The sequence below is a fragment of the Marmota marmota genome, unplaced genomic scaffold (assembly GCF_001458135.2).
Source record: "Marmota marmota marmota unplaced genomic scaffold, marMar, whole genome shotgun sequence".
Taxonomy (NCBI): domain Eukaryota; kingdom Metazoa; phylum Chordata; class Mammalia; order Rodentia; family Sciuridae; genus Marmota; species Marmota marmota.
Window position 1 is genome coordinate 10,800,783 of NW_026000222.1, and position 27,423 is coordinate 10,828,205.

Below are 27,423 nucleotides of genomic sequence, written 5' to 3' on the forward strand. Positions count from 1 at the left end.
TTGTCAGTCCCTGTCTTGCCTTTTTTTTTTTTCCCCTGAAGTGTTTATATGGGCAAAAAAAATTCAATTTTGATGGGATTTGTATCTTTTTTATGCTTGGTGAATCCTAAGAAATCTGCCTAACCTGAGGTTAAGAAGTTTTTTTCTTTCTTTTTTCTTTTTTAAACTAAGGGTCGTTTTTATGTTTAAATTTTTAGTTTGGGGTACTGGGATTGAACCCAGGGGTGCTTTACCACTGAGCTACATCCCTAACCCTTTAACAGTGAAGGGCTGGAGATACAGTTCAGTTGGTAGAGTACTTGCCTCACATGCATGAGGCCCTGGGTTCAATCCTCAGCACCACAAAAAAAAAAAAAAAAAAAAAAAAAAAAAAAATTAACGACCCAGAAAGGCACGGAAAACAAAATGGAAGTTAATAGTTTAGTGTTTATTTTTTAGGCCTCCTTTGTCACTGACCCTATGTAGCTATTAAGCACTTGAAATGAGGTTAGTCTGAATTTTGAGGTGTGTAGTGTAAAAACCACACTAAGGTGTGAAGAATTAGTAAGAAAAAAAATAATAAGCAAGCTGTCAGTAATTTTATATCAGTTCCTTTGTTGAAGCAACATTTTGGATTTATTGGATTAAATAAAGGATTAAATATATTTTCACTTTCATATTATTTAACATGCTACTATAAACTTATAAATTATGTATATGATTCCCGTATTCCTGTTATACAGATTTGTTGAAGACCTTTCCCTAAGCATGTATATGAATGTATATGGATGTATATGTGTATGTAATCCCCTTCTCCATTTAACAAAATCAGGGCTGGGGATGTAGTTCAGTGGTAGAGTGTTGGCCTAGCATATCCCTGGATTCAATCCCCAGCATTGCTTTTTTTTTCCTGTGGGAGGAAGGTCCCATAAGAGAAAGATATTGGTAAACTTTAGCAAGAATGAATAAAATTATTTAAATATACTTTGGCTGATTTCACTTGCTTGTGGAAGTGTTGAAGTAGTTGTGTTATTTTCATAGCTGTGGCCTATGAAATGTGCCGCCTTTTCACTTAGCACATGTTAACTGGATAAACCCAACCTTGCAGGAGCTTTTAGAAGGAGGGAAAGTGGACAGATGGGAGCAGCTGCTCCAAGAGAGGTGTGTCAAGCACACTGTCACCACTTCATCTTCAGGCCAGAGTGGTTCAGTTCCTACACCAGGAATTAAAGCTATGGTCTGATTCCATGCCTGGAAACGCCTTTAAATCAGCAAGGTCACAAGCTTTTTTCTTTCTCATACAGTTGGTAAAGTTAATTTTCCTTTTCAGCTAACAGTTTGTCCTTGGAACATAACTAAAATGTTCCTTGCTGAGGCTTTTTTAATACCCTCCCTGACACATGTTCTGGTTTATTTAGAATTGAAACAGGCATTCAGAGTGTGTGTGTGTGTGTGTGTGAGAGAGAGAGAGAGAGAGATATGATGGTTTTTTCTTCCATGAAACAAAACTTGGAAGGAAAAATTGAATGAACTTTCCAAACAGTTGAGAAAATAAATGGATTTCCAGACCTGAAACTCTGAATTGAGACACAGCTAGAGTAGTCACTTAGATTTTGTTGATTCTTTCATGGAGCTATTTGATGCCCAGAGCTTCATCTGTTTTTACTTTTAATTTCTAGTATGGGTTGGGTTCTGGAACCATTTTGCAGACAATCTTGCATTGCTTCCTTAGAGAACTGGAAAGTCCCACTGATTTGGATCCTTTGGCAGCAGTTGACATTTTACTGAGATTGGTCAACAGTCTTATAATAATTGTGGGAGTGTTACTGCTGTTTAGTGTGGTTATTCACAAATAGATAATAAAATATATATGGGCTGAGGCTATAGCTCAGGAGCAGAGCGCTTTGTCTAGCATATGTTAGGCACTGGGTTCAATCCTTAGCACCACATAAAAATAAATAAGGCATTCTGTCCATCTACAACTACAAAAAAATTAAGAAAAGAAAAAAAAAAAACATGTATAGTTTTGAGTTTTTCTTTTTTGATTAACTTGGACATTCTTAGCTCTTTTTCCAACTCTTCAGATTAAAACCCTGCTAATAGTTATTATTTGAGTCTCTTTAAGATTTATCTTACAGTAGAGGGAAGATGATCCCCATTGTAAGTATTGCTGGCTTCTGGGAAGGGAAGTAGGTAGAGTGCACTTGTCTGTGCTTTTGACTTGGGCAGACTTGCCTGATTCTTTATTTATTTATTTTTTTAATTTCCCACTAGAAACACTATTTCCTTTTCTTTTTAAATATTTATTTATTGAACAGAATACCTTTATTTTATTTGTTTATATATATTTTTTTTTTTATGTGGTGCTGGGGATTGAACCCAGGGCCTCACACGTGCTGGGCAAGCACTTTACTGCTGAGCCACAACTCTAGCCCCAGACTTGCCTGATTCTTATTGTTGCTTTGCATGATTCATTTGGTTGTAAAATAAAAATCATAATTCCTTTTTCATGCAGTCTGTTTCAAAAAAATCTGATTTCATAGAGACATTATTTAGTGTCTTAATTTGCTTTGACATAGTATTTTTTAAATGCCCACAGTTTCATTTACTTAAGATATTATCCTCAGTGGTAGAGTGTTTGCCTACCATGTGTGAGACCCTGGTTTGTATCCTCAACATCATACACACAAAAATGATATTAGCTAGTATTTGACTATTTTACAGACAGAGTGAGAGAGATACTTATGAAGCTGTATATTATTGTTTCAGTTTGTAGCATATCCTAGGGGACATTTGGCAGTGTCTGGAGATATTTGTGGTTGTCATAACCAGAGCAGGATAGGGAATGTAACTGGCCTTTAGATTCTGAGTGTTTGAGATGCTGCTAAATATTCTACAGTACAAAGGACAGCTCCCTACAACAGAGTTCTCCCCTTCGAAATGTCAATAGTGACAGGGTTGAGAAACCTTGTTAAGCACTACAGTGAAACCCATGAAGATATTTAGTTTGTTTTTTATCATTCTGGAATTGGCCTTTGTTGCACATGGCACAGTATATGTTTATATAGGAGATATTTGATAAAATGAATAAACTAATAAAGAAAGGTAAGTTCTGTCTTAAATTTTGTAGCAGGCAGGTTCTTTTGCAAATGAATCTTGAATTTTGTTTAGCAAGAGCCATGGACTGTTATGAGCCTAGTGACAATTAAAAGCTCTTAAGACATATAAATAAAATATTAAAGATGCATGTAACAAAGCAGTCACCAAAAAAGCAAATAATTTTAAGAGGCACCTTTTCCCCCTGCATGCACGCGTGCGCACGCACACACACACATACACACTCACACACATACACTTGTTGCAATTAAATTAATATTACCTGCTTAACAAATATAGGGAACATGTGTTTGTCTTCATGTCAGTTTTATACAGGGGTCCTCCAACTCCAGTGTCATTTTTAAACGGGGGGTGGTTGAACCCAGGGGTACTTTACCACTGAGATATATTTCTTAACTCTTTTTAAAAAAAATTTTTTTTTTTAATTTTGAGACTGAATCTCACTAAGCTGCTGGATCTGGCCTATAACTTTGGATTTTCCTGCCTCAGCCTCCCAAGCATCTGGTATTATAGGCATGCACCACTACACCAGTTCCAAAATCTAATAGCCAGTTTTTGCCACATGGAAACATTACCATATTTTATGGTTTTTTCAAGAGATATTGTAGATTTGGAGTTTATGTGGATTTGTATAATTTTTTTTTTAAGTGGGTCAAAAGAAAGTAGGCCAGTTTGGGGCTTGGGGTTGTGGCTCGGAGGTAGAGCGCTCACCTAGCATGCGTGAGGCCCTAGGTTTGATCCTCAGCACCACATAAAAAAATAAAATATAGTTTAAAAAAAAAAAAAAGAAAGAAAGAAAGTAGGCCAGTTTGAAGACTTGATCTGATCTGCTTCCTTTCACTTATCTTGAGGCTCTGAGTGGCAGAGAATCGACTGGCCTTAATACAATTCTTTTTCAATGGCCTTTGTAGATCCAATAGACACATTTGTAATATTGCTTTTTCTATTTCATCAGAAGAAACAAGCTTGGGGGCATGTATGTCTCTAGCAATAGTCTATGTTTAGATCATTGGAGAATAAGTAGCTCCTGCTACAAAGCCATGAGCCTAGATAAATCTAGAGCAGAAGCACAAATTAGAATTCTCCAAAGCAGTATGTGCTTTGTATTACTTTTATTATTATTCCACAATTTTTTTTTTTTTTAATTCTTCTATGCCTAGTGAGATTAGTCTCATTTTACCTTCAAAAACTATACTGAGGTACTGGATACAGTGGTGCATGCTTAGGAGACTGAGACAGGAGGATCCCAAGTTCAAAATCAGCCTGGGCTTAGCAAGACCCTGTGTCAAAATAAAAGTAAAAAGGACTCAAGGGTATGACTCAGTGGTAGAGCACCCCTGGGTTCAATCTCTAGTACAAGGAAAACAAAATAAAACAAAACAAACAATAATCGCTTGATGTCAAATAGTCATTCAGTGCTCATATTTCCTTGATTTATCAAAAATTGATGTTTTCTCTGACAAGTTTGCTTGAGTAAGGATATAAATAAGGTCCATATGTTACATTTGACTGATAAACCTTTTAAGTCTCATTTTACCTTCCTTACCCTACATCTTTCTCCAGCATTTTTTTTAACAGCATTTTTTTAGGGATAATTTAGCATACTCCTAAAATTCGTCTACTATAAGCCTGTAATAGTTTAATGATTTTTAGTAAATTTTTAACATTTGTAGCCTTCATTCATAAATCAGTTTTAGAACATTTCTATTCCCCATAAAGTTCTTTTCTGCCCTCTTACAGTTAATTTCTGCTCTTATTTTCAACACCAGACAACTTCTAATCTACTTTCTGTCTCTGTAGATTTGCCTTTTCTGGAAATTTCATTCAATTGGAATCATACTATATAGTCTTTGTTAGTTTCTTTTACTTTAATGTTTTTGAGTTCATCCATGGTATAATACATATCAATAATCCATTCTTTTTTTATTGCTAAATAACATTCCATTATAATGATTTTATTTATTCATTGATGGACAGTCATTGGGGTTATTTCTACTTGTTGGCTGTTGTTTTTGATAATGCTGCTGTGAACATTTTCTGTATGAATTTTTGTATAGACATGTTTTCATTTCTTTAGGTTTGATAACAAGGAGTGGAATTACTTGACATATGATAAATTTATGTTTTTAAAAATGTTCCAGTTGTTTGCCAAAGTGGCCTCACCAGTTTACATATTGACCACAATGTACAAGTGTTTCCATTTGTCTGCTTTCTCACCAACATCTTATGGGGTCAATCCTTTTGGTCTAGCAAGTTTGTAGGGGTACCTCATTATATTTAAGTAACATTTCTCTAATGTCTACTGATGTTGAGCATCTTTCCATGCCTTTTCTAGCCGTGTATATCTCCTGTAATAGGCTATAGATTGTACACCTTCTGATCAAGTTAGGATTTCCCACCTTACTTTCCAGCTGTTTTGACAGCCAGATTCAGTCATGGAGAATCAGGTTTCAGCTTGAATCCAGCCCCTCTGTACCACAGGCAGTCGGTCAGATCTCACAAAGTCAGTCCCCAATTCCTCAGGGCTGATCCCACTCCACTTTCTACCTGTCTTTGGTTGCTCTCCAGTGCCTTTAAATAAACCTGTGTTTTCTGTGTGTTAGCTGGAGTTTATAATTGTTATGCGTTGGGGAGGATTTGTCCAAAAAAAACACCCTACTCCATTACCATGTTATTCCATTTAATAATAGCTTTTCTCTTATTCTTACATCATGGATAAATGTTTAACCTTGTTATTCAACTTCAAATATTACATCTAAATTATCATTGCTTTCTAATTTGTAGGCTCTTTAAAGGCTTAGAGTAACTCCTTGTATTAATCCACTAAATATTTAAGGGGAGATGGAAAAATAACTAGCCAGTCACCTTGGCCGACTTTGTATTGTATTGATGGCCAGGTAATTCACAACAGATCATAGCCACAAGTAAGTAACTTGGTTTCCTTCTCAGCACTCATCCATTTAAAACTCTCATGACCTATTCAGGAGACTGAGTCAGGAAGATTGAAAAGCTCAAGGCTAGCCTGGGCAACTTAGTGAGATCCTGTCTCAAAATTTAAAAAAATTAAAGGCCTAGAGATGTAGCTCACTGGTTGAGGGTTTTCCCATCATGTGTGAAAGACTATGGGTTTGATCCCCAGCCCTATAAAAATAAATAAGTAAATAACCATTCTCAGAAATATCTACCAAAACAGTATATTAGGTAACTAGTATTTAGCAGGGTTTAAAAAAATGAACAATTGACATACATTTATAAGTGCTTAGATTAGTGGTTCTCAAACTATTTTGTCTTAGGACTATTTTGCATCCATATAAACTATAAAGGACTCCAAAGAGCTTTTGATGCCTACTGACATTTTACCGTATTAGAAATTAAAGCTGAGAAACTTAAAATATTGATTTTCAAGTAACAGTAGTAAGTTCATTATATGTTAACATAAATAGCATAATTTTGTGAAAAAATAAGTATATTTTCTAAAATGAAAAGGGAATTTGGTAAGGAGAGTGCATCTTACATTTTTAACAAGTTTCTTTAATATCTATCTTAGTAGACTGTGCAGGACCAACAGCTGTATGATGTTTTAGAAGGTAGCCAACATTCATAGCCACTTCACATGGACCCTTGCTGATATTGTCACCAATCATGGGACTCTGGAAAACACTCCTGTATACTTTAGAGAATGTGAAAGAGAAGGGTAAATAGTGTCTTAGTGTTGTCATTAAAATTGTTTTAACCTCTTCAACTTCTTGAAAAAATTCTCAGGTCTCTCAGGGATCCCTGAACCACATTTTAAGTACTGTAGGTTTGGTATATCCCTTGAAGGATTCTCAATCAGCTAAGCATAATATTTGTTTCAGGAGAACGAGAATTTGGTAGCTGAGAGTAGACTGGAGTCTGACTCTTCTTGAATATTTTGAATATTTTGCCTTGTACATTAATTATTATTTTTAAAAGGTAAACTATTAAAGTCCTTATCTTCCTTCTCAAAAAGGTAGATTTTTTTTTTTAAGTTATTTTACTTTAGGGGCTAGAGATGTAGCTCAGTGGTAGAGCATTGGGTTCAGTTCCCAGCACTGCAAAAACATATGGGATAGGGAGAAGTACATTGGAGAAACCTCTCCCATTTGGGTTAGGTTTCCACTATCATTAACTCTCACTGCCCCTGTTTTCTTTTATTGTGTATGTGTGTATTTTTTTTTTCACTTCCTTTCTTTCCTTCTAGACTGTTAACTCTGTGGGAGCATAAGTCAAATCTCTTTGCTCACTATTCTTCATTCAGGACTTGGTTCGTAATAGTTGGTTATACTGGATGAATGAATGATTGAGGATCTGTGGGAATTTGTACCAGTTTCCCATTTGTCAGTGCTGAGCAATTCTGGATAGTTGCCAGAGACAGATGTCTTACCCAAACACCTTTTTAGCATAGGTTAGTGATTGCAGCATTTGTACTGGTTCCTTATAGGTGGTGTGCTAGATGAGCAGTCAATAGTAATAAACAATTTAGGAAGTCAGGTTTCACAAGAGGGGACCACAAAGTGGTTCTCTTATGCTGACTTTTAAGCACAGTTTTTTTTGCTACTTTAAAAATTCCTATTCGTTCTTTGATTTGTTGTGTTTTTCTCTAGATAAACAAAATTAGTATTTTTTCCCCCAGAAGACCTCATTGGCTTTGTAAGCCCTGACTCCAGTGCCAGAATAATAGAGCATTATACCACCGTTTCAAAACATCTCTGAGTCTGCAGAGTAGACAATATGAGCAGCTCACCCTCCCTAGCTGAAAAAATTATGGACAAGAAATTATCATTGAAATTAAATGTGGCAGACATGTCCAAGAATATTGTGGGGATTTGATCCCTTCATGAATCTTGTAATAGATGAATGTGTGGAGACGGCAACTAGTGGACAACAGAACAATATTGGAATGGTGGTAATATGAGGAAACAGTATCATCATGTTAGAAGCCTTAGAATGAGTATAAATAACGGCTGTTCAGCAGAGAAATCCGTGTCCTCCCTCCAGAAGCCCTGTTTAACTATGACTTGAAAATTAGGTCATGTACATTTTCATATTAAACTTTTTGTTAAATAAACTTCAATAGCAAAAAAATAAAAAAAGAGCATTATACCAAATGCTTTCTTGTGCCTGAATGAAGTTGGCCAAATGTGATTCTTCCAGTAGAAGGCCAGTGGCTAGATTTCAGAGCAGACAGTTTCCTTGCAAACTTAAGGCCACCCATTGCCACAAGATCTACCCCTGCCATCCTAAAAAAATCTCAGCTGGTGCTCTTGCTACAGCCATTAAAGTTCATTCAGAAGCTTCCTGCCTTTGCCTCTCCATTTCCCTGTAATATTGTTTTTAAAAAGAATTAGCACTGAGGCCGGAGTTGTGGCACAGTGGCTCACCTAGCACGTGCAAGGTCCTGGGTTCTATCTTTAGCACCACATAAAAATAAATAAATAAAGGTATTGTGTCCAACTACAACTAAAAAATAAATATTTTTTAAAAATTAGCACTTGTTTTATATAAAACAGGCAGAGGGTTTGCCTAGTATCCGGGGAAGGGAAATTGCAGAGTGAAATAATCCTTTTCCTTACACAATACTTAGGTTTGCTTGTAAGTGAAGAAATGAGGAGTATGTCTTTAAGATTGGTTCATTCTTGTGGTGCCTGTTTTCTTGGGCTATCATGAGTGTATTTTCTAAACCCCAAATCAGCATACCTTTTTTGACAGCATCTTTTTTTATTTATAGAATTATTTATCAGAAGGATTTTATGGTGGTTTCAGAAGAAAGTCAAATATTTATCCACAAGAATGGGATCCTAATTAGAATACTCATATGATTATATCAAAATGGATTCTACTGTCATGTATAACTAAAAAGAACCAATTTAAAAAAATAAAAAAAGAAACTGCCTTAATGTCTTACAAAGCATCTGGTACCATTTTGGCATTCTTAATGAACAATGAATAAGAGCTCCTCTTGTTCCACGTCCCTGCCAGCATTTGGCATTGTCAATGTTTTGGATTTTAGCTGTTACAATAGTTTTATAGTAGTATCTCATTGTTAGTTTAATTTGCAGTTCTCTGGTGAATATAATGGTGAACATTTTTATGTTTTTTGTCATTCATATATCTTTTTTGGTGAAATGTTGAGTTTTAAGATAAATATTTTCTTCCAGTCCATTGCTTGCATTTTCTGTCAACAGTGTCTTTTGTAGAGCAGAAAATTTTAATTTTAATAAAGTCTAAGTATTATTTTTTTTTAAAGTAAGCCAGATATAATTATACATTTAGGAGTAAAACAATTGGATATATCCAAGAAAATCCATGTTACATTTCCTGGAGGACAGGAATTTGACCCTTTAAGAGAGGAATATACTGAATTTTAAATTTGATTCTTGTGGGTTTTCACCACAGTGAAGGTACCAGAACTCCTAGAGCTGTAGTCTGGTCCTCCCTCTGTACCCAAAATAGAGTATTGCCTGTAGGCAAACCTTGGTTTGGTTCTTTGTCTGGAAGACTGTAGGACAGACAGTACAAACACAAGATGACAGTACTGACCCAGAACTGTCCCATTCTAACCTCACCTAGTTTGATAGATCCTACAGTGGAGGAACTAGCTGTTTGATGGTAGTGAAAGCACCTAAGGGAACCAATAACTTCATTGAATTCTTTGTTTTTTTCTACACGTCCTACAAATGATTTCCTATAGATCTGACAATTATGGTCAAGATAGGCTCTTTTGCTTGTTTTTCTTAGGCCATGCTTCCAGCACGCTGCGGAATAGGAGAAGGAAGAGAGCAAAGAAATAACAAAAGTTCTGAGAACAAATACAAGGAAACCAGGGGAACAAAGAGGAAACAGACATTGAGAAATTCCAAAAGAAACCAGACAAGTAGAGAACATGTTCGTGTGTTCTGAGTTATTTTCTATAGTATATTTATGGAGAGTACAGGTGCCTTGGCAGTTCTATTGTGTATTATAAAAATCAGATTTTTTTTTCATTCTCTTAGCTTCTCAAAAGGTTATCCCTTCTTAAATTTTATTTACTTATTTTTTTTATCTGACCAAATATTCTGTTTTAAAATTATAGTTTTAGTTCTTTCTGGATCTCTTGTCCCAAAGCAGCAAAATCTGTGACATTGACAGCAGTCTAGCTCTGATGTTAATGTCTGGAACACATTAATAGAGACCTGAATCAATGACTTGAACCCAGTATTTTACCTCTCAAAGTCTGCATTACTGGGCAATGGTCAGGTATTGTTAATGTGTGCAGAGCCACGTTTATATGATAAAGCTGTAAGCACCAGACAGTGGGAACCCAGTTGCAACAATTAGAACAATTTATGTTAAAAATATGCATGCAATAAATATTTGTTGGTTAATGAATTGATTTATAGGAAGAAAATTGAGAAATGAATGGGTATGTCTGACAGGATAGCCAAAATGCATCTTACTGTGCAAGAAATTAAATAACATTTCTAGAGAATAGGTTTCAACCACTATTTTTTACTATTACTCTTAAAAGAAAGAAGTCTTGTGTGTATCTTCTTAACATCTTCCCTGTGACATATTTGTGGTATGTTTAATGTCTAGTTTATTTGTCTATTAGAAATTAATGTTGCTTAAATATTAAATGTGAACTGATATATAATATGGCTTGTTCTTTTAAACACTTTAAAATACCTTAACTGTTAAAATATAAATACAGTTATTACAAAGCACTACTGTCTGTTTGGGGGTAATCTGATGGTAGATTTTCAGTTATCTTGATTTTCAACAGTTAATTTAAAAAAGAGCTCTCTTCTGTTTGTCCTTACTTCATGTTCCCTCAGGAGGTTTTGATGTTTAGATTGTCACTGTCTAGCTAATAGCATTGTCATTGAGCTGACCTCTTTGTCCTTTCAGCGCTGATTATGACAGTCATATTGGTAGTCCCAGCTGCTCAGGAGTCTGAGGCAGGAGAAGCATAAGTTCAAGGCCAGCCTAAGCAATTAGTGAGACACTGTCTCAAAAAATAAAAAGGACTGGGGATAATATTTCAGTGGTAGAGGGCCCCTAGTTTTAATCCTCGGTGTACTGGGAGAAATAAAAAGTATTCTTGCTTTCTGGTTACTTAAAATACCAGGATGGCCTTGTTTATTGTTATTTAGTTTTTGTTTTTGTGCTGGTGATTGAACCCAGGGCCTTGCACATGCTAGACAATCAGTCTACCACTGAACTACATCCCTAGCCCACTCTTGATTGTTTTCTTGCCTCTAGACATGAAGTCATTTCCCATCCAAATACTGGTTCCTTTTTTTTTTGGTACCAAGGATTAAACCCAGGGGCATTTAACCACTGAGCCACATCTGCAGCCCTTTTTATTTTTATTTTTTAATTTATTTATTTTCGGGAGGGAGTGGGTACCAGGGGACTGAACTTGGACACTCGACCACTGAGCCATATCCCTAACCCTATTTTGTATTTATTTAGAAACAGGGTCTCACTGAATTGCTTGGTGCCTCACTTTTTGCTGAGGATAGCTTTGAACTCTCTTCCTGCCTCAGCCTCCCCAGCCGCTGGGATTACAGGCGTGAGCTGCCATGCCCAGCTATATTGTATTTTGGTACAGGGTCTCAGTAAGTTGTTGAGGCTGGCTTTGAGCTTTCAATCCTCCTATTTTAGCCTCCCAAGCTGCTGGGATTACAGGCATATGCCACCAGGCCCGGCACCATCTTAATTTTATCATTCTCATCTTTTTTTTTTTTTTTTAATGTTTATTTTTTAGTTGTAGTTGGACACAATACCTTTATTTTTATTTATTTATTTTTTTAATGTGGTGCTGAGGATAGAACCCAGGGCCTCACACTTGCTAGACGAGCACTCTACTGCTGAGCCACAACCCCAGCCCCTCTCATCCTTTTCTTTATAGTGTTTTTTTTTTTTTAATCATTTAATATGAGTACCCCTAAATAGTCATTATTTAGGTTTGCTTGTTTTTAAACTTGAAATAATTGATAGTTTACAATATATTTTTTTTGATTTTTTTTCTATGTCATGTTATTTTTAGATCCATGTTGATGCAGTTTAACTTCATTAGTATTTATTACTTTATTATATCTTTTTTATGTAACTTATTCATTCACCATTTAAACAGCTGCCTAGATAATTATACAATAGTACAATTATAGCACAATTTATCCATTGTCATGGTGCCAGACATTCATATACTTTATTATATCTTACTGTACAAATATATCACAATTTTTGTGTGCTTCTGTGTTATTTCTAGAGTTCCAATATTGGAAAAAATACTACCACAAACATTGTTGCATGTTTCTTGCGCATGTGAAAAATAGTTCTACAGGTCCAGTTTTTGTGACCCCCTAGTAAGAAATATAGTTTCATTATGACTGCCTTATGTACACACATACTAACTGGGTTCACAACTAAAACAAAATTTACTGAACTTACACAGAATAAGGTAAAATACAGTACATAGTGTGTAATGAGGCAAAATGTCACATTGTGTTCTATTCTGTTTCATTTTAATACTACCTTTAGAGCTGAAGGTGTAACTCAGTGGTTGAGCACTGGCCTAGCATGCTTGGGGACCTTGAGTTCAGTCCCTAGCACCACAGTACACACATGTATATATGCATGCATGCATGCATGCATGCATACATACAGGCTATGACCCACTAAATTAATTCATGATCCTTTGGATTACAACCAGCTATTTTAAAAAACTAAGAATGAATTTGATGAATATGTTTAAATGTTAACCTAAAGAGATATGGTCGTTTTGTTTTTTGAAGTGATTGAACCAGTCTAGCAGCAGGTGAGTTTCTTTTGCATCAGTCCTTTCTGTTGGCAGACTTCAGTGTTGCCAGTCTCATGGGTGTAAAGTGGATAACCTAGAGTTTTATACATTGGGTTCTCAATATATGGAACAGTGTGTATGTATACAATGTGTGCTAAAGATGAGTGAGTCACAGAACAGAGATTGGGAATTCATCAGAACAAAACAACAACTAAAAAAAGCTGGAAGCAGCTAATAAAAGAAAGACTCCAAGACTATAGGAGTAAATGAGATACATGTTTTCCCATTAAATGGCAAATTGTACCAGTTTTATTTAAATCTTAATGGACAGGATAATCCAGTAGTAGCCTTGAGGCCTTGGTGATACCTGGTAACTGATAAGGGTTACGTGGACCCCAGTTATGTACAACATAATTTGTTCATGCTACTGATATAGTTATTAGACAGGTATAATTCTACATGTGTAAACTAATCTTGAAAGAAAATTAGTTTATGCTTTCTTTATCTGCCAGTACCACAAAAAAAATTTCAGCTGTCTTTTCCCCAGGGCTTCTATTATTCATCTGATGCCAGGATTTAGAATCAGTCCCATTACTTTAGTTCCAAGGAGCTTTATTCTCTACCCAGCCATCTGATACTCATTCAGAGCTTGAAACTTAATTAGGCACTATATTCTCTTCTGAGACATTTTAGTTCTTCCCCACCTTCTACCCCAGAGTCTACAAGACTGAAATAAAAGCTGTATTGCAATATATGAGGACCCTTGTGTTTACTTTCTGAAATGACTTCTTCCAGAAGCCATCTTTTATTTGATGTGATAAATATGTGCGGGTAAGTCACAAAACAGATATTCTAAGCTTTATTGGAAGATCAGAGAGATTTCCGGGATGGGGGTTATTTGTTGAGATGGGGTCTCTTTGTTGCCCAGGCTGGTCTCAATCTCTTGCATACAGAGATTCTCTTGCTGAGGCAGGAGAATAACAGGGAATATAGGTATGCCACCCCCCATGTCCAACTGGGAAATCAGAGTTGTAAAAGGAAGTATAGATGATTCATTGAGGTAGAAAACTTGTCTCTCAGCAAATCATTTTAGCTTTTTCTGGGGAGTTAGCAATGCACATGTGAGTGTTTATATCACACAATAAACAAAACATTGAAAACTGTAGTTGCCATTTAAGAAATACTGGCACCCAGGGAAATCACCTTTGGTCAAGTAGACAAATATATATATACCTATACCTGTGGGGCCAGAGGTTGTTACCTTTTTGTTCTGAGTTCAAACTTACTTTCAGTGGTCAGAATATGTCTTGAGATTTGCTTAAGGCTGTTACCCCTGGAAAAAAAGATAAGAGAATCTGTTAGGAGGTCAACACTGTTGGTTAGTACCAGGTAGAGGTAGTGCCTGCTTGCACGTTGTAACTACCCTGGACTTTCAGGAAAGACTGGTTGGATGATTTGACAAATTCAAGGCATGAGATTTTAGTCATGTGTTCCCCCACCCCCAGTGTTATCTCCCCCTCTCTAAGAGTCTTTTGGGGAAAATTCATTGCACAGACCGAGTAAAATCCAACAATTAATCCACTTCACAGCATATTTGCCTCCACAGAGCTTTGCCGTTTTGGAACATTGGTGTGAATTATTCCCCGTTAATAAGAATCTGGCTTTTCTTCCTACTGGAGAAAAGCAGCTTATTGTGCACATTACTCTATATCAGCAGTTTTGGAACTTTTCATTCTCAGGGCCTGTTTGCATTTTTCAAAATTATCGAGTGGGTTATGGACTGTTGTTATTTATAGTATAAGTAACTGAAGTTAAGAAAATTAAAAATAGCTCATTTTAATAATAATAATTTAAAAAACCTGTTACATGTTAAAATAACAGAACCGTATTTTTTAATTAGAAAAGTAGCACAAGTTTTAGAATCTTTTTATTATCTGACTTAATAGAGGATAGCTGGACTCTTAGAGCTGCGTCACCATTCAATCTAGAGTGTTTTCTTTGGGGGGGGAGTGGGGAGTCCTGGGGATTGAACTAAGGGGCACTCAACCACTGAGCCATATCCCCAGCCCTATTTTGTATTTTTATTTAGAGACAGAGTCTCACTGAGTGCTTACTTAGCTCCTCTCCATTGCTGAAGCTGGCTTTGAACTCATGATCCTGCTGTCTCAGCCTCCCAATCTGCTGGGATTACTGGCGTATGCCTGGCCCAGTCTGTTTTGATAGGTTGTTTTGGTTGAATCATAGAAGAAAATACAGCCTTGAGCAGATATGTAGTTGGAAAAGGAAAGAGTTGACTGCCGTGTCCCCCCCTCCCTTATCTTTTGTGGTACTTTTGTGGAACTCACTGAGCTATATCCCAAATCCTTTTTAGTTTTTATTTTGAGACAGATTCTTACTAAGTTGACAAGGTTGACTGACCTTGAGCTTGTGATTCTCCTGCCTCAGCCGCCCAATTGGTTGGGATCAGAGACACCATTGTGCTGACAAGAAAGGAGTATTTTAATAGCTGTTTTGATAACTTTGGTAACCTTCTGTGATACTACATCAAAATGTGAACAGTGGTGGTTTCTTCAAGTTTAGTCATGATGTGAAATCTAAACCACGTCAATAAAATTTTTGTATTAGTATATTAAAATCCTTCATTCTGCCTTGTACCTTGAATGATCTTATTACCAATATGCATGAATTGTAACATTGTGCATTAGTCATTTGGAGCATATTTTTTTTGCTGGATTATACAGATCTTCTGTTGCCTAATTTCGTTAGAGCAAATCACAGTCATTAATAGCATAACAAGTCTCATCAGAAGTCTTTAAGTCCTGGGAAGCTGTCCAGCTCACAATCATCTATACAAAAATATTCCAAAATTCTGAACCTCGAAATGTAGCATTGGCAAAAATACTGTCAGTTCTCCTTGAAGTGACAGACTGACTGACTTTGTTCATTTTTGAGTAATGAAAAAAATGTCAGCCAAATACCCAAGTGTGAATAGCCTTAGTTTATCTTCCATTCTTTGAAGTAAAACTGTCATTCTGTTATCCAAGCAGATCCTTCAGCTTGCAGCTTGCTTGCACAAATTCTTTTCTGGGAGACCTCTAATCTTGGCAGAAGTGTTTTATGATTATTTCCCATCCTCACAAAAAACATATATCTATTTTAAAAATTAAGGTTTTAATAATTTTATTTTATATAGAACTATGTTTATTTCATTACAGATAAAATATATGACAGGTTTGAGGCCCATAGTACAGCAGTAGAGCACTCACCTAATTGTGAGGCCTTGAGTTCGATCTGCAGTATCTCACACACAAATTATATTACAAATATATAAAATATTTATTTTACTTAATTTCAGCCCTTCAGGTTTTTTTAAATAAAAATAAAGGCTTTTTTAAAAAAGGTTTTGTTTTAGAATAATTTTATGTTGGGTAATCTTAATAGGTTATATCAGAAAAGCTTCTGAAAATGATATGGTGAGTTCCCATTATACTTTCACTCAGCTTTCCCTAGTGTTAGCATCTAATATAACTATGGAACATTCATTAAAATAAGAGATTTAAAGCCCAGTGTGGTGGCACACGCCTGTAATCCCAGTGACTTGGGAGGCCGAGGCAGGAGAATCACAAATTCAAAGCCAGCCTCAGTAACTCTGGCTTTGCTGGGGGTTAGGGATGTAGCTCAATTGTAAAGTGCCCGTGTTCAATCCACAGTACCAAAAAAAAAAAATAGAGATTAACATTAGGATAGTACTGATAACCAGATTCCATACTATTTTCATCTCTTCACTTTCTCTCAAGTGCCTTTCACTGTTTCAGGATCCAGTCCAGAACACCCCATTGCTTATTTGCAAACTTATTTCTTTAGTTAGGATTGAACCTAGGGCCCTCTACCACTGAGCAACATCTCTTTTTCTTTCTTATTTTGAGATAGGGTCTTGCTCAGTTGCCCAGTCTGGCCTTGAACTTGAGATCCTCCTGTTTCAGCCTCTTGAATCACTGGGATAACAGGCATGTCCCTGGCTTTTTTTCTATTCTTTCAGCAAGTCTCAAGAGATAATGATGGTAGTAGTTATTCAATGAATGCCTACCATGGCTATTTAATGTGTATTGTCTCTAATCCTGAAGAAGAGTTTTATCCTCATTTTACACAGATGTTTATACAGGTTTGTTAATTTGCCCAGAGTTGAAACAGGCTTAGAACCAGATTCATGGGGTTTGTCTACCTTCAAAACCTGAGCTCTTTCTGCTGCATCATGATGCTTTTCCAAGGAGATGGAAGCCGGGAAGCAAAGGCATGAATACAAGTGGCAGATAGGTTTCCTGACACCTGATCACATTGATCATGGCCATCACCTTGGAAGTGGAGGAACCACTGATACATTGCAAGATATTTGATGTCCCTGCTGTAGGCCATCCTTTCTTCCTTTGGCTTTTCACCCTTTCAGTTTTCTAAATGAAGGGCTTTTGTTCTCTGTGGACTTTACATATTCTTTTGAGAAATCACCTGAAGGCCAGATTCACATTTACCTTTTCTAATATATTTGAATATTCCCCCAGTGAAAACCACTTAGTTCATTAAAGTAAGCAAGTTTATTTTTCTGGTAAACTTTTATGTTACCTGAAAAAAAAATTTTTTTTGTTGTTATTGATAATAAGGGAAGCATACTTTACCATTATGAACATCATGGTCCTATTTTCCTCTTCCTTCTTCCTTCCCTCCCTCCCTCCTTTTCTTCCCTTCTTACTTTTTTTTTTTTCTTTTTTTAATGTCCCCAGCCCTATTTAAAATTTTATTTTGAGACAGGATCTTGCTAAGTTGCCCAGTCTGGCCTTGAAATTACAATCTTCCTGCTTCAGCTTCTTGAGTAGCTGGGATTACAGGTATGCGCCATCACCCCTGGTTCCATTTCTTTCTTTTTCTTATTTCACCAGTATTCCTATTAAGCCTGCCCATATTATTTTAAAGCAAATTTCAGATACATAATTTTACCTATAGATATTTAAATACTTTTGGGGGGGATGTGAGGGGTATGGAAATTGAACCCAGAGGTGTTGAGTCATATCCCCAGTCTTTTTTAAGACAGGGTCTCACTAAGCTACTTCGAGCCTGAGTCTCCTGAACCACTGGGATTACAGGCTCATGTCTGACATCCAGCTCAATACATATCTTTAAAAAATATTTGCCCATAAATATTTCAATATGTATCTCTCTTTTTTAAAAATAATCACTGTTATAATTCTTGGGAAAAATTAACAGTGTTTTTATAATTTTACCAATTATTCAGTCACTGTTCAAATATCCAATTTTTCTCACGTATTTGGTTATTTAGTTTTGTCTTTTTTGATACTGTAAAATCAACCCCAGGGGTACTCTATCACTGAGCCTTTTAATTTTTTTTAAATTTTGAGGCAGAGTCTTGATAGATTTTTTGTCATAAAGAGTTTCCCACATCCTGGATTTAACTAGTTACAGTCTCGTGGTAAAGTTTAATATGTTCCTCTATCCTCTTATTTTCCTACAAATTAACAATTGGATCTAAGGACTTGATCAGATTCCAGCTACATAAACACACACACACACACACAAATTACTATTGAAGCTGTTTTGTTTGTTTTGCAGTACTGGGGATTTCACCCAAGGCCTCAAGCATGCTGGGTAAATGCTCTATGATGGAGCTACACCCCCAGCCCTTTTTTATTTTTGGTACTTGGGCAGAACCCAGGGGGTGCTCTCCACTGTACTACATCCCAGTGTACTTTTTTTTTTTTTTCTTTCTTTTTTGAGACAGGTTCTCCCTAAGTTGCTAAGACTAACCTCAAACTTTTTTTAGGGTGAGTGGGATACCAGGGATTGAACTCAGGGGCACTTGACCACTGAGCTGTGGAAAGCCACCCACCTATAAGCTAAACATTCTCTCTCAGCCTTGAGTAAGGGGGTATTGGTACCTTACCCTGTGCAATGCAAGTGGCCTCCACCCTCATTTGGCAAAGAAGTTTGCTCTAACTCTGGATTTGGGTGTTACCTGATGGAATTGAACAACCCCCCCCCCCTTGAAACTTTATCCCCTGCCTTATTTGGTGAAGAACATTCTATCGAAACTCCTTCGTGTGTCCCCTTATAAAAATAAAGAGATTGTGGCTCAGCGGTGGTGAACTCGCCTAGCACAGGCGGGACCCGGGTTTGATCCTCAGCATCACATAAAAATAAAGGCATTGTGTTGTGTCCATCTACACCTAAAAAATAAGTAAATATTTTAAAAAATAAATGAAAGACTGTTTCCGGTGTGGAAGCTGATTTATTAAGGTCGCAGAGCAGTCCCACCCTCGTTATGAAAATTACTTCTGTGTCCTGTGCTTTTTTTGCTGTTTTCCTAGCTTAATGTTGCAGCCAGCTCTTGAGCCCAGTTCATCTCGCCAGTGCGGATTGCTGCGAAACTGATCCATATCCCGAGCCCTATTTGGTATTTTATGTAGAGGCAGGGTCTCACCGAGCTGCTTAGCACCTTGCTTTTGCTGAGGCTGGCTTTGAACTTGCCATTCTCCTGAGCCTCTAGGATTATAGGCCTGCGCACCATGCCCAGCTAGCTACTGAAGATTCTAGATCCCTTCATGGCTATAAAATGATGGTGGTCTGATTCTATCATTGCTTCCTTGATTTTTAGTTACAGTCCTTCAATATATAAATCTCTTCTTCCTCAGCATAGTTCCTAGTTCAAATAGGAAGGACAAATTCCTTTATTTACCCATTTTAAAAATCAGTTGGTTCACTAACATCCTCCAGTTGTAACTAGTTAGTATTTTTATTATGAATTCATGAATTTAAACATTTTGATATTATTTCAGTCCATTACAGTCATTATCTGTATTGATTCTTCAATCATTTTACCTTTGGCCAGTAAGTAGTCCTTCAGATAAGTTCACAAGTCCTTTTGACACTGACCCTAGTAGTTTTCAATAGCTTCCATGTTATTGGGTACGACAGACTATTCCAGGCGCATTTTGTACAGTTTTCTGCCCCACATCTGGTATTAGTCATCTACCCCTGGAGCCCTGGTCCCTTTTAGCAGGAAATGTTTCAAGACACTTGGGATGAGGATGCCTGTTCTTACTCAGTCGGTCATTTTTTACAGAGTTTTTCAAAACATAGAAGCAAAAAAAAATTACATTTTGCTTTATTGTTATTTCCTTAATTCTAAAAGAATACCACTACTTCCAAATCAAGCTTAGAACTCCCAGCTTATAATTTAAAGCTTCTTCCTTTATAAGCCAAGAACAACAGGAATGTTGAAATTTTACTTTACTTCAAGGTACATACACCTCTCAGAATGACAATGTCAGCACTATCACCTGTTGGAATTAGTACAAGTGGCTTAAGTTGGGGTGTTTTGTTTTTGCAGTTTGTTTTGTCCTTAGGGTATAATACTGTGTTCCAAAGTCACTTTGAACAGTTTGTCTTTTTTTTTTTTCAATGTCAACATTAGATATATATTAGATTAATTTTTAAATTTTTAGTGATTGCTTTTGTTGTTTAAATTTTCTGGTGTTTATCTACCCTTTCTTGGATTTACAGTAGTACAGCAGATAGCTTCCTCCACCTTGCTTATTTCTACTTATGACACTTGAAAGTAGTACTTAGAGTTTCTTTTTTTTTTTTCTTGGTACTGAGGTAGAATCCAGGGGGTGCTCTACCACTAAGCCCCAGCACTTTTTATATTTTATTTTGAGACAGAGTATCACTAAGTTGCTAAGACTGCCCTTGAACTCGTGATCTTCCTGCCTCAATCTGCCCCATAGCTAGGATTGTAGGCGTGCACCCCTAGGAGCTCCTCATTCGTTTTTTATTTTTTACATTGATTTTTTTTTTTTTTTACATTCAAGGTATTTCATTGTATGATCTAACAGTTTATTCGGTTAATTTTTCTTTTATAAACATTTGGGTGCTTTCTAGTCTTGTTATTACAAAGATTCCTGCAGTGAATTGTCTTATGCATGTGTTTGTGGGTTTTGGCAAGGTTTTCTACTTAAGTTGAGGCTGATTAAAGGTCTGCAATAGTTTTAAGATAACAACAATATTTAGTTAAAGAGTTCACAGTCTATAATTATTCATTAGGGGAATGCAGTTCAAACCAGCAAGATATTACTTCACACCCACTAGAGCGGCTATAATAATAAAAAAAGAGACCATCTGCATTTTCCCAAAGAAAATAAAGCCATTTTTTAGGGTGGGAAAGAGAAGTTTTGTTGATCAATAGGATTTCTAAGTTTTTATTAGACAGCAAAATACTGTCTCTGAGAGGTATAGGACAGAATTATTTCCAGAGTTTGGGTGGCTCACCAATCTCTTTCAGGGAGTGTTGACTTTTGGGGGGGGATTGGGAGGAGTAGAGCCTTTTAGAGCTATCTTGGAAAATCAAATTATGCCCAGTGTAGATTATCTAAAAACTTCATTTATTGTTGCTTCCTTCATCTTATCTGTCCACCTGGTACTCTGTTCATTAGAGTTTGCCCCTAAAGAACTTCAGCAAATTGACATTCCTGGTCTTTGGGCTGCTTCATTTACATTCACCTGCAGCTTTTATGTCAAAATCCAGTACAGGGCTGGGATTGTGGCTCAGTGGTAGAGTGTTTGTCTTGCATGTGTGAGGAACTGGGCTCAATTCTCAGCGCCACATACAAATACTTAAATAAAGTAAAGGTCCATCAACAACTAAAAAAATATTTTTAAAAAATCCAGGACAAAGTCTCGCCACTTTTCTATTCTTTGTTTTTTGTTGATGGACATTTTATGTATATGTGGTACTGAGAATGGAACCCAGTGCCTCACACATGCTAGGCAAGTGCTCTACCACTGGCCTACAACTCCAGCCCCACCATCGTTCTACTCCCAACACTAGCTGTGTTCTAGTAAGCACGAAGGGTGAAGTGTTCACAAGAGATGGATTTTGAATGCTGAACTTTGGCATTTGAGCCTTCACTCCATGTGGCTCGCCCTTACATCCAATTCCACTTTTTTTTTTTAACAGACATTCGGATTTCTTTTTGGATAGAGACCTGGGACCCTTCGACCTTATCCATAAAAGACCTGAATTATTCCCTGGCGCAGCCTCAATTTAGCCACTGATTACATGACCAGGTCTTAACAGCAACTGGACACTGACTCAGGATCAGATAACGTGCCTTGAAAGGGTGATCTTTTTTAGTTATATTCTTGTAATCCAGCTTCCAAACTGGTCTACCTCAAACCAACCACAGTAGGAAAACAAATTATTTTGATTTCCTGCTACCAAACTGTCAGAGATTTGGGAGATGTTCTTTCTAAAATGGTGTTGTTTCTGGACTCTCCCTAAGGCTCTTCTATTCCCTTTCTAAAGGTATGTTTTGAGTAGTCTTTCATTTTGTTTTCCTTTTTTCTTCTCATGTGAATATACTGCTGTAAAACAAATGAACATGACTTATAATGTGGTAGTTTGGTCATAAATTGTACCCTTATTTTATTGTTTTTTTCCTACTGGATGTACTGCTCCTAATTTTGTTTTCTAAATTGAAGCGATTTGATTCCTAATTCCTTTGGTTTCTTCTGGGGTAAAATAGCATAATAAAAAACTAACCTTTTTGAAGTATATAATTCAGTGACACTTAGTACATTCATAATATTGTTGTCATAATTCTGATTCCTTTTTATGTTTGTGTATAACAAAGGAAAAAATACGCATGGGTCCCCAAAGCCTTGTCTGTGCTGAGAGGGAAAGCTTTTCATTGGCTTCAGAATTGGTGTACTACTGCTAACAGTTTATTCAGCAGCCATGTAGTTGGTCTTTTGGATTTTAAGTAACCATGGTTTATTTCAGCCTATTGACTTACTATAATCACACTAAATAAGAGCTATAAAATTGTGCTGCTTTAATTTCATAATAAGGGGTAACTATTTCCTATTAGAGATTTTTGAAATGTCATAAATGAACGAACTTTTTTTTTAATTTCACAAAAAATGCTGCATGCTCATCTATTGTTCAGGTTACTCAGCTCTCAGATCATCTATTGGATTATTTCCTGTTCTTTTTTTAATATTTATTTTTTAGTTTTAGGTAGACACAACATCTTTATTTTACATTTATGGGGTGCTGAGGATCAAACCCAGTGCCCCAAGCATGCTAGGCAAGCATGCTACCACTGAGCCAAAACCCCAGCTCCTTATTCCCTGTTCTTTACCACACTTTAAGATTAACCTTGGGCTGGGGTTGTAGCTCAGTGGTGGAGTGCTTGGCTAGCATGTGTAAGGCTCTGGGTCCAATTCTTAGCACCATAAATAAATAAATATCCATTGACTATATATATATATGTCATGAGCTCCCTGGTAGTCTCCTGTGTGCTCTGGGGCCTGTCCCCCTAGTGACTCTGGGAATTGCCCAGGCTGTTTTATCATATATGTATATTTTCCATACAACTCCTTTACATTTGGGGAAAATTCCATTAGTGTTTATTCCTTGTCTGCAGGATGTAGAGCAGCTCCTTTTTTGCTGAAGAAAAATGAAGTCAACACAATTAGTGTGAGGGAATCATAGCCTGGTTCTTCCCAGGCTTACCCTTTGAGGGCCTCTTGGAGTTAGAATCCTTGACAAAAGAACTGTGTTAGACAAGAGAATGTTTTGTGAAGGGGTTTTGCTGACTGATATTTAAAAATGCTTAGCATCATGTAATAGAGTCATTTTAGTCAAGGGACTTTTTTCATTTTTCTGATAGCCAAGTACATCTGTCCACTCCAAGAACATCCAGAAGTTGGTACTTAATGGGGTGTGTTCACTAGTGGCCCTCACCTTAAATCTGGTTGCTTTCTTCAGAGGAGCACACTAGCTTTGTCATGGAGACTGCTGTCCTCATTGCATTGGATATGCAGAGTTGCCCAGATTGGATGGAGCAAGTGCCGTTTTACATGAGGCATCTTAGCCTTGGCACCCCTGACATTTGGCTGGATAGTTAATTGTCTTGTACATTACAGATATTTAGCAGTGTTGCTAGCCTCTATCCACTAGATTTCCATAATGCCTCTCCAGAACCAATGCCTCCACGTCAGAACCAAAAAAATTTCCGGTCATTGCTAAACATATCCTGAAGGCACAGTTGCTCAATGTGGAGTATCACTGCCCTGCCATTTCTCCCAAAGGCAGGATGAAGGTTCCTAATCCTTGACCCAGCCACCCAACCCCAAAATATTTTTCTTTTCCCAAATAAAACCTAAAGAAAGGATGAGTGTTCTTTTCTGGTATACAGATTGACCCAGGTGTCTGGCATCCAGGAGCCAGGCAGAACTCTAACTCTGCTTTTGTCTTCGGTGACCCCGGATGATGGCCTCGGTGACTTCTTAACACCTATTCCCTTGTTCTAATTAAACAGACTTTTATAGTCTTACTGTTAATAAGTCAGCTGGTAAAGAAAACGTACTTCTTTTGTCAAAGCTATTATGAAGCTGAGACATAGAGTTCTGAACACATAAGTTTCTATTCTACTGACTTTTTTCCCTGGGAAAATAGGGAGTAATACCAGTGAAAATGGAAGTGCCATCAAAGACTTGTGACTATAGTGAGTGGCAATTTTTCAAAACCATAGATACCGCATTTTTCACAATAATTAGAAAGTACCACTGTTGTGGGGCATGGTGACACATGCCTGTAATCCCAGCAACTTGAGAGGCTGAGGCAAGTTTGAAGCCAGTCTCAACAACTTAGCATGACCGTGTCTCCTAATTGAAGAAATAAAAGGAGGTGTGGCTCAGTGGTAAAGCAACCCTGGATTCAATGCCCAGTATGCAAACACTTTTTTAAAAAGAAAGAAAATACCATTGTTTTCTACATCCCTTTTTTTTTTTTTGGTTGTAGTTATTTATTTATTTTTATGTGGTGCTAAGGATCGAACCCAGCACCTTTCATGAGCTAGACAAGCGCTCTACCACTGAGCCACAGCGTCAGCTCCCTGTTTTCTACTTATATTAAAAAGTAAGGAGGTTAGGGTTGTGGCTCAGTGGTGGAGCACTCGCCTTGCACATGTGGGACCCTGGGTTCGATCCTCAGCACCACATAAAAAAATAAGTGAAATAAAGGTATTGTGCCCAACTACAACTAAAAAATGAATATTAAAAAAAAAGGCGGGGGACTGAGGTTATGGCTCAGTAGTAGAGTGCTTGCCTAGCATGGGTGAGGCCCTGGGTTTGATCCTCAGCACCACATAAAAATTGAAAAAAGTACGCTTTGATGCTAAGAGCATTGTTCAGCCTCTAGCATAGCAGATGTCATGAATAGATTCTAGCAATGGATTTCTGGCATTGTGCTAGCAATTTTTGGTGTGACCTGTGATATTCAGTCCCATGAATTCCATCTTTGAAACTCTTAACATGGAATGTGTTTACAGTACAAATGGAATTAATAAAATGCCACTAGAGTTTAAGAAGTGAAAGAGACCACAGGGACCCTCTATCACAAGGAAATGAAATTCAGAGCAGCCCAGGAGCGGAGCTTCTGAATTGTCCAGCCAGTTATTCTTCCATGGAACCTTGTTGCCTCCTTACCTGGCCACTTGAGAAGAGCAGTAAACTGAGTGTGAAACAGAAGGCTTAGAAACAGGGACAGTATTGCAAAAGCAAGAATGAAAAGGGAATTCAACAGCTTGGCCTCATTAGAAGTGCACAGCTGGAGCTACTGAAAGTGTGGGTATTGCTGGGTCAGGTCTTTTTTTCTTTTCCTTCCCCTGTACCCAGCTGAAACCTGCTATTTGCAGAAAAGCCAAAGAAACATTTCCAAGGTGTAATTACCACAGCAATGGCAAATACAGCCACTGAGTAGTACCATCTACTCACTGAGAAATCTCTGGACTTGTGCTTTAAGCTCTCTGCTAATGCAGCCAATCTCTTACTTTGGAAACTACAGTCTTCTCTTGACAGTATGATAATTTCTCTGTCTTGCAGTTTTCTTCATGGAAGATGTCAGATGCTGTATTATAAAAGAAAGGCTTGCTGAACATTATAGCAAACGATTTGGGTTTCCAAGGGTTACTAATACCTTTGAATCCCACTTTGGAGTAGGTCCCCGTCAAGATCAACAGCCATGGAGAATTGAAGCTCATGGTATGTGGTACAGGTGTATGGGCAGGCAATTACTGCTGAAACTTGTCTAATTTACAGCTATTAATATTTACATAAAAATCCATTTAAAAACTAAGGCCTTGTCAGTAAAGCCCAATGAGGTACACATAGCATCATTAAAATGCCATTAACTGGAGGACAGAAAAGCTTTAGAAAGTGCTTTGGGAGTAGAAGCCCCCGAGTTTACCCATTATGCCTTTGGCCAAATGTAGCCAGCCTAAGAAAAGAATAGTCATCCTGAAAATATTTTCTTTCCTTCTGAGTCAGGAAACAGACTCACAATGGAGTCTACTTCTCCACTCTGCATTCTGAGATGTGCAGGAAGCAACCAACCATTACCAGCTGAGGTTTTCCTGCTGATAAATGAACCCCGAGGCCACGTTGACCTGTTCTGTTAATGAGTTAATGAAGAATCTGGTCCTTGAATTGACCCTGTTCTTAAAAGCTTTCTGTGGAGCTGAAACAACATTTTTCTAATTTATGAGTTAACTCTTCATTAGTCAGCAAATGGGAAACAGGAGGCAAGAAAAGAACCTGTAGCAGAAAAGTGCAGAGCCTACCAAGGAGCCTCTATGTCTTAAATCTTTTTTTGAACTGTAATCTCATTTTTAAAAAGAAATTTCATTCACATTTTTTTGCTATTGCAGAACCTTCATAAAACTGTTTTTTGTTGTTCTTGTTATGGTTTTTTTTGCAGTGCTGGGGATTGTGCATGAGCTATACTCCCATCCAAATTGGTTTTTTAATTATGTCCTTTTACCCTGAGGCAGTGACATTTTATTAGGATTTCCCCACCCTTTACTCTGTTAAGAAACTAGTTTAAATAGAACAATGTAAGTGGTTTGTGTTTTATGTAAACATTTCAATGTGAGGGAGAAAAAAGGAATCAAGTATCTTATTAAAGGAGGCAGATCTTGTCTTTAGCTTACTTAAGAAGACCCATCTCCTTTAAATCAGTTATATTTGAGTAACCAGAAATTATTTCTTTAGTGATTGTTGATAATGTTCTATAATTTGAAAGAGGATACAGGGTTGTTGACAGTCTCTCTGTCAACAACCCTGCAGTTTTAGAAATGTGATTTTATCAGTCTACTTGATTGATTGATTAATGACAGTCATAAGGCTTGTGTTAACATTTGTTTTAGAAAACCCAAAAGCTTGTTTGTTAACTTATAAATATATTTCAGTAACTAGAGGAGATTGTCATATTGGGGCCTACCAAAACCAGTACCTAGAAAATCATAAAAAGTAGCAGGAAACTTTGATAACCAAGGCAAGGAGATTGATTGATCATCTTAAAACAGTTTCTAAACATACTGTTTGGAGATTTTTAAGGAATTTTTGTTTTCCACTATAAGATATGTACGTTTTGGCAGGTAGGAATTCTACCA

At 37.0% G+C, this 27,423-nt stretch overlaps 1 protein-coding gene and 1 pseudogene across 2 annotated transcripts in view; both read left to right on the forward strand.

Moving 5' to 3' along the window:
- The window catches only part of Cfdp1 (craniofacial development protein 1), a 110,441-nt gene that overhangs the window by 50,726 nt on the left and 32,292 nt on the right, over positions 1-27,423 (forward strand). The gene's annotated exons all lie outside the window — the stretch shown is intronic.
- On the forward strand, positions 1,412-14,933 carry LOC125613135 (annotated as a pseudogene).